The sequence below is a fragment of the Lycium barbarum genome, chromosome 5 (assembly GCF_019175385.1).
Source record: "Lycium barbarum isolate Lr01 chromosome 5, ASM1917538v2, whole genome shotgun sequence".
Lineage (NCBI taxonomy): Eukaryota > Viridiplantae > Streptophyta > Magnoliopsida > Solanales > Solanaceae > Lycium > Lycium barbarum.
The window spans coordinates 128,367,742-128,376,631 of record NC_083341.1 but is presented as its reverse complement, the minus strand read 5'-3'; positions in this window follow the sequence as shown (position 1 = coordinate 128,376,631).

The window sequence follows — 8,890 nt, the reverse complement described above, 5'->3', positions numbered from 1 at the left end:
GTTACGGTTCCCGAGTTCCTCGCCATAGGGCCGGGTACCGCTTATATACGGCGTTATGATGTGATATGGAATATAATGTGTTCTGATGTTGTGATATGTTCTGATGATATGATATGTTCGGGGATTGTACGGAGATTTGAAACCTTCTGGAGTATGATGTGTTGTGGCGCCAGCGTCGGAGTGGCGACCACGTTCCTGAGCCCTATGCATGATTTTTATTTGCATTATTTATGTTTCCAGCACAGGTTTTGATATACTAATTCTGCATCCATTTTCGTACTTCTCACTTCAGTTATGCTTCAGATTACTATATTTCATGCTTTACATACTCAGTACATATTTCGTACTGACCCCCTTTCTTCGGGGGGCTGCATTTCATGCCCGCAGGTACAGACATTCGTTCTGGTGACCCGCCAGTGTAGGATACTAATTCTGCTATTTGGAGTACTCCTTTGATCCGGAGCTCATATTTTGGTACATATCTTTTGTGATACATGTTTCTGTATATATGACTATCTGGGGTACGGCAGGGCCCTGTCCCGTCATATGTTTCTGTTATGGTTTGTAGAGGCCTGTAGACATATATGTGGGTCATGAGTCATGTTTGTTCGATTATGTTTGTGATTTGTGCCTTAAGCGGTCCCATTTGCTATTATGGCCAAAACGGCCCACATATTTGTATATGTATGTATATTTGGGCGATGTGTATTCCGCCAGCTTGTCGGCTTTTGGTATGATATTTCTGTTACAGGTGACCGCTTAAGATGACGTCTGTTTTCAGTATCTGTTCAAAATAGCGTATGTTAAATTTGAATATGTCTTTGATATTTCGGTTTGGTAAGCGAATGGGTTTGGGTGTCCAAATAGGGCACCAATCGCGGCCCATGGGGTTGGGTCGTGACACTTTTGTTCATTCCTCTCAATTGGACTATGGAATAAATTCACAACTCAAGTTCTCATGTGCCCTCACAATTAAGAGAGAATCCCCACTCACAAATTGCAATTTAAAACACAAATGGGATATCAAATGGAAAGAATTAACTCTCTTCTCTCACAAAGATGTTCAAATGCACCAGTAGTACCATAAGCTTGCCCTTCATTTATTTCTCCACTAATGTAGACACACTTGGTTCAAAATCAATTAGGACTTAAAGGGTTGTAATGTAGGCTTTTGGTTAAGGTAGGGGCATAATTTGGAAATAGTGACTAAAAAACCTCCCTAAGCACTACAATTTTCAACAATCAAAACACACTTCCATTAAAACTCTTCCACCATTTTCTTCATCTTTTCATTTCACCGCCTAGTTTTCCCATTATTCACAACTCTTTATTCTTCCTTCATTTTTCTTCATTCTTTTTGTTGTTGTTTGTTCTTTTTTTTTTTTCCTCCCAAAGTTTTAAGGAAGACCACTATTTTTTTATTTTTTATTTTCATTTTCACCTTTCAAGCAACTTCCACATCACACTTTACCAACCATCACCCCCAAACTTAGGCTTTTAGCCAATGTTTGCACTTTCAACACACCTAAGGAGATAGGGTACCAAAAGATGGATAAATGAAAAATGGGATAAAGCTTGTAACATGGTTGTAAAAAAAAAGGGTTAAAGGCTCAAAAGGGGTTGACTAGAGAAAATATGCAAGGGTAGGAAACTTAAGGCACAAAAACGGTCCAAGGAAGGCCTAACATCATTTTCTAAACCAAGTGTAATCTAGAATTTTGCCTTAAAACTCATTCCGGGCAAGTTCTAGACCACAAATAATGCAAAAGAACTCACAAATAAACCTCACCACACATGGCACATGAAAACTCAAGTAGAATATGTATCCAAGAACCAATTGAAATAAATGAACTCAAAAAGTCACTCATAGTCTAAAGAGACTAATTAGTGAAAGTAAGAGTGAAAAATTGAGTCTAAAAGTCCGAAAAATTGAGTCTAAAAGTCATAACAAGAATCCTTACTTCAATCATTTTTCTTTTTCAAAAATCAATAATTCATACGCCAAGGTTTAAATGTGTTGGTACCAAGCAAGCCAAAATTCACATCCCAACACCATTCCTACAACTAAACTACAAAAAAAAACTAAAGAAGCTAGTAATAAAAAAAAATCAAAAATAATAATCATACTAATATAAATGTCATTAAAAAATACCAAAATAAAATCAATCTATCAAATTATTATCCATCATGACATATCACACCCATCACAAAAATATCTATCAATATAAAGCCTCCCCCAACTTAAAATGTTGCATTGTCCTCAATGTAACTAAAAAGTGAAAACCAAAGTTAAGAGAGACTCCCTGTTAGCACATTATCTTGTTTTTTATTTGCTTGCCATGATCAAACTATCACAAGAAAATTCATCCATACAATTCCGAATAGTTTTAAGTCACAATTCAGCCCATATCCTCAAGTTGTAGTAGGACGCAATTTTCACGAAAGACACAAAATATTCAATGCTCCTAATCTCGCCTAGACCACCTTACACTTAATTCGACGCATCTTCTAATAGCGCTCGGTTACTCAGACTTCACGGGCGAATGAAACCACCTCTCAGACAATTCATCGAACAAGTTGTGTGCATCTCTTTAACTAAGCTTTTTCTTACAATTAGGAAGTTGAATTACCCCTCCTAAAAGTATGGGAATTATATTTCAACGATCATGATTCCATCTCAAACAAACAATAACACCACAAGAATTTCTTAATTTGAGCTCTCAATTCAACACCAAAAAGAACCACAAGAAAAGAAAAAGAAAGAAGTGAGAGAGAAAAGATTTACCCGGTGTAGCCTGGTTGTTTGTGGTGGTGGAACGAGGCTGGTGGTCAAGGAGTGTCCAGAGCAAGAGAAGAGATACTTACTTGAGTGAGAAACGCTGTGTGACTGAGAGCTGAGTTGTTGAAATGTTTTCAGCCTTCATGTGTCTGTGCTTTATGGGAGTGCTTTTGTTGGCTACTGTTTTAAGCCAGGTCCACATTTTAAAGTCAATTCCTGGTCTTGGAATGGGCCTACTGAGGGCTGTTTTGCAATGCCAATGACCACAATATCAAAAATTTTGCAAAGCCACACAGTGGTTTACACAGTTTTCTTTTTTTATGCAACTTCCCAACTCTTCTACCCTTTTAAATGAAGTCCAAAAGTTGTGTAATTTCGTAGAATGACTAAAAATAATAAAAGAAACTTATCTAAAAATTACAATTGTAAAAGTGAATTTAAAATAAACAAAATATGGTTTGCCTCACATAAAGCGCCACATTTAACGTCAAGGCACGACGTGTGTCAACTTTACAACTTTTCCTTCCACTTGGAGGATATGATTTTTCGCCCCAATTTTGAATCAAGATTCCGGTGATGTACGAGGGGCGGTGGTAGAAAAGCAAAGAAGCCAACTCTCGGGTATCGCATTTTGCACTTTTTGGCATTTAAGTGAGGCATGTCATTTTGTCTTCGTGGCATAACAAACTTCAAAACGAAAACACTTTGTTCTTCATCTCCAAAATTCTTCATAGGCTCGGTTAGTTCAACTTCCATTTCACTAACCAAGCATAATGTTGAAAAATGGTTGGAATGCGTTCTAAGGCGCTCCATTTTCAAATTCGCTTTATTTTTGACATCCTCACCCACAAATGAACTAGAGCCTTCAAAAATTATGTTATGAACTCTTCCATTCAACTCTAGTATCATTTCTTCAATTTCGGCATCTTACATTATTTTTGGGTTGGTCGGTTGACAATGCACCATTAAGCCCTTTGACCTCTTCTTCATTGGAAACCAACTCAAAATTACACTCCGTGGCTTTTTGATATTGAGCATCACATTCCTCAATTTTTGCATTCAATTCGGCCTCCAATTTCCGGATAGCATTTCAAGTAGCTCCACTTCTTGACTTTTGCTCAGCATGCATTTTTAGAAATTCTTCCATCATCCGTGAAATGCCTTCACGGTGATCCCCATAGATTCCAAGTTGTTGAGCTTGATTCATTAGCCACTCTTGGCTCACAATTTCCACTTTGTCAAGTGTTTCTCCATGGTGAGAGTCGTTCAAAGTTTGTAAAAATTCACCTATGAAAAAATTCATGTTTTGGACACTCTCTTGTCTACTTTCAACACCCTCAAGTTGGTAAGCATTATGAGCCTCAACCAATAATTTCATCTGATCCTCCATGGTGTGAATAGCTTTGTCATTGTAGATAATTGCTTGCTTCAAGTCATTAAGTGGTTGCCTCAGGTCCTCGAGTTCTAAGTTCAACTTTTCCTCCAGTTCGAGAATGGTCTCTGTTATACCCCATTTAAACCGGGTCAAAATGGAGTACAACATATTGGTGATGCCTAATTATTAACTTAAGGAGTTGCCACCTAATTATTTTAACGGTGAATTATGACACCTATTTAAACTAAGTAAATGCCTAAAATAAACTCTAATATTAAAGGTCTTACTAACCTAATAAATTCTAGGTAAGGGTTCTAAATATCCTAACAGGAAGGTCTTAGGCATCCCTTAGAATCCGCTAAATACGGTTACCGACCAAACTTAGGTTACTATAAGGAATTTTGACAAAAATAATATTTTTATATTTTATAGGTAATATAGGAGAAAGTATTTCATCTTAAGTAATTAGGTGATTATACAAAATTTTGCGTTTGATGACACAATGGATTTAGTACTTAGAATACTAGCCGAATTTAAGGAATAGCAAGACGTAAGTGGACATCATAATTAAACAAAAGCGATTGATTAATTAAGTCTCAAATGAAATGATGAGGCACTATAGGAAATCTTGTCTTATATGTTTAGAAAATTATTTTTTAGACAGAGGTTTGAACTGTTAGAAATAAATTTTGAGGACATACAGAAAAACATACTGTTTTTATTTAAAGAAATAAAGCAAAGATGATCTTTTAGCTTTCCAAAGACTCATTTTGTTTTTTATATATATATTTTTTTATTTATTTTTTTAAAAAAAGAAATATGTTATTTGACTCCATGCTTCACTTGGTGTAATTGAATTAGCAAATTTAGCTACCGGTCTGAGGCATGATTAGACGTAAACTCCATTTTTTAACCTTGTAAAAGAATAGCTTAAGCATCTTGAACCGAAGAGAATAGACTAAATTACTAAACCTTTAAATGCGTTACTCCAAAAAAATATTAGAACTCTATATATCCATTATCTGTAAACTACCCCCCATAAGATTAACTACTTAGAGGCCTCTTAATTTAACTATATCCATGAGAGGAACTGAGAAAAATATTAGCAAATCATTAAGCAAGACTCAATCGACACGATAGGAGAGAATGTCCGCTGGTTCTCCCCCTCTTTTGGCATTCCGTTCGAGTGCATTTTTCAGAGAATGAGAGATGCTACTGGAGATACAAATACAAGTCTCGGGCCTAGCAGCGAGGTCGAGTCTCATTGCAAGACTCTAGAATGCTCCCATATGTCATGAAAACAAAGAAAAGAAAATACAAAGGATTAGGAAATAAGCAGATTCAATAAGGGAAACAAATGGACAAAGAAAAATTCTTAAAGAGCATAACCAGCAGCATCCAACAAAATACAAATTGCAAAGAGAAACAAATTTGAAACTTAATTGCAAGCACAAATTAAAATTCAGAGCATTCAAAGGAGTGTTATATAAATCATTTTAAAGCCTAGGTTTTAACCTTAACTCAACTATAATTTCAGTTTAAAGAGGACAAATATTTAAACTTTTAACTTCTTTAAAGTCATGAAACAAGGCATGCGATATCGTTTGAACTATACTCACAATTAACCATGGTATTTATAATAGACTAAAGGAGGTAACATGAAAATATACTGATAGCAAACCTCATACTTTCACGCGGGCGATAAAGGAAATCTATTTTTTGTTAAAGAAAAATGTAGAAGAAAGGATCTTCACCAGTAGCATGGACAACTAGCACTCAAAAACAAACTTTGACACTAATGTAAAGGAAGATTCGGCACTTGGTGCTCCAAACTCGCGACTCTAGTACCACACGTGACTTAGAGAGAACCCCAAAGATGACTAATGTGACTATATTGCAAGGACTGACCATAAACAGGTAGAACAAGACATCGCTATAAGACAGCAAGACAACAAAGGGGGGGGGGGGGGGGGGGGCATTTTCGTTATTCAAGTATGAAGATAAAGAGAAGGGGAAGAAACATTACTACAATAAGAGAATAAGAATCAAAGAGTACAAAGACCCCAAGTAATCCACTGCAACATGCTTTTCACATTGGAAATACGTGGAAGCTATGACACATCGTTGCATTTTTTAATAGATTCAGAACATAGCATAGTGAAGTCATAACTGATGATGATGAACATGAAAACAAAACTCGCTTTCTAGAAGTAGGTACCTCTTGTAAAAAATAACTATCCAGCAACCAAGGGAATTAACATGCTCAATCACATTTTTTCTTTAAAGGGGCAACATCAGGTCTTAAAATAACGGTCCATATTTTAATTACTTCCAGGTATCTTATTCATAGATCGTAAAACTGATTTTAAATGAACACTTCAAATAACATTTCTCGAACGTAGCTTACTTACTAAAACAGAGACAAAACTGGACCTTAAACAACTGAATCTTAAAGATAAGATTAAATTTGGTGATTTATTATTCCAGGATATGTTAGAGCTTACCACAGGAACCTATTGCCAATTAGTTAGGAAGACATATCATTCTTTTAAACACTCTACAATTAACTAAATTTGAATAACACATTAAGAGGTAATATCATTCTTAACCAGACCACATATGCAGACCAAGATATGAAGTTAAAGAGAAATTAAATACTTCTACCGGACTTCTCAATAATTGTTGACACACTATATATTCTTTTAGCTAATCTTGTACTCTTATAGTTAGTTCCAAGAACTAATTAACCAACATCAATCAACACACTAATGGCAGGATAATCAAATAATCATTTTTCTAACATTGACAATAGATTAATAGCAGTAGCTAACAACAAACAAGCTAGTCACACAGCTGATTACTGATAACTAAACCATCCCTATACCAAAGTACAGAAGCAAAGCTAACCAATCAGAAAGAACTGGAAATGGAAACAAACATAGAAACACATAAATTTGTAAAAAAGCTTAGACAGAACTGGGAGTTATACAAAGCACCAAAGCAAGGGTGAAATATGACAGAATTAAAATAAAAAAAAAACTCGATATTTATATCTTTTTAACATTTTTTATGCATCATTATGAATAAAAAAAACGGTTACCATTATACTCAAAACAGATTCAGCGAAGTATTTATATTACGCGTTACCGGTAATGTAATTTCCTCATAACAATGCGAACGACACAGATCTGGAAGGACCAAAACATAACCTATTACCTCCAAACATGTTTTCGCAAACAACACGTATTTCTCAGATGAACGAAGAAAGAGTACTAGTTCATATTCTAACATGGATAGCAACAAAATCATATTCGTAAGAGCAACTTGACTAAAAAAATCTCGCGCTTTTATATAATAGTGAATCAGAGATCTGAAGCCATATTTTCGAATAAAACAGTAATCTTAATTTAAAGAGCACCAGCAGTCATCGAACAAGACAACAAACATGCTATTTTATAACATCCGACATAGGAGAAGCAACTCGAAATCGAAAGCATTTTTTTTTTGTTTTTTTCACAGAAACAACATTATGAACACAACCGCAAAACTCTAAACTGAATTGACAAGAGAGAAAAGGAATGAATAACACTGACCTTTTTCGGGTGCAGTGAACTATTGCTTTAGGTCGCGAATCCACACTCAAAAGACGATGAATATGGGCACGCTCAGGTTAAACCAAAGTTTCGAACATAGAGGTGAAAAAATAGTTATTTCGAATGGTATGTGGCTGCTTTCGTTGTTTTTAGGGTGAGAAGTCGTGGCTGTCAACCCCCTTACGACTGAAAGCTTAAGATGCATTTATAGGAGAAGAATGCTAGGGTTAGGGCTCTAATGAGCGGGAATTTGAAATAAAAAAATTCAAAGTTGAGTCAAAACTCGTGCAAATCCGAACGTTTGAGGTTTCTTCACGTGATTGGTTCAGATTTTGCGTAAAATGGACAGATCTTCTCTGGTCCTTGAAGATTTTAATGCGTCTATATTCAAGAATGGGAAATCCTTCTCTTTAAACAACGTAGCACATGGATAGGCAGATGTAGAGACAAATTTTGCGCGAAAATGGGATAGGCAAGACCTGTCCATGGCTGAGTCGCGGCTGACACAGGCAAAAAAATGGAATGAGAGAGGAGGGATGTTGGAGCGGGCGGCTGAAAGGTTAAAGATTAGGTTTTGGAAAGAGACAAAAATGTGTATTGTTTTATTGGGCTGGTCTTACACGAATTGGGCCTCAGTCCAACTGATCTTGGGCTGAATTAACATAATACTATGTAGGGAACATCTACATGTGATACTAATAATAATTTAGCCATTAGAATTAATAAGGTGTAATTTAATGAAATATAAGTAACATGATAATAAAGTAAGAATATTATTTAGATTATAGCAATATACGATGTATTAATAAAGAGATAGTTCCTAATAATAAAATAAGGACGAAAAATAATATATTTAGTTTATTAATAATTATTAGAAGCTCAAAAGAATGAATTGGAATAAAGGAGGGACAAAATCGGGTGTCAACAGTCTCCAACATGAACATTATCCTCTCATTTTGACCATTTGAGACTTCTTCCACTTTCATATCCCTGTCATCATCAAAACCAAAAGTAGAATCGTCATAGTGGGGGCTTGGGGAAGGGAAGGAACAATAAGCACAATTAGCCTAATGACCATTTTGACCACCACACCTATTACAAATACTCCACTCATAGGTTTGAGATTGTGCGCACAATCCGCCC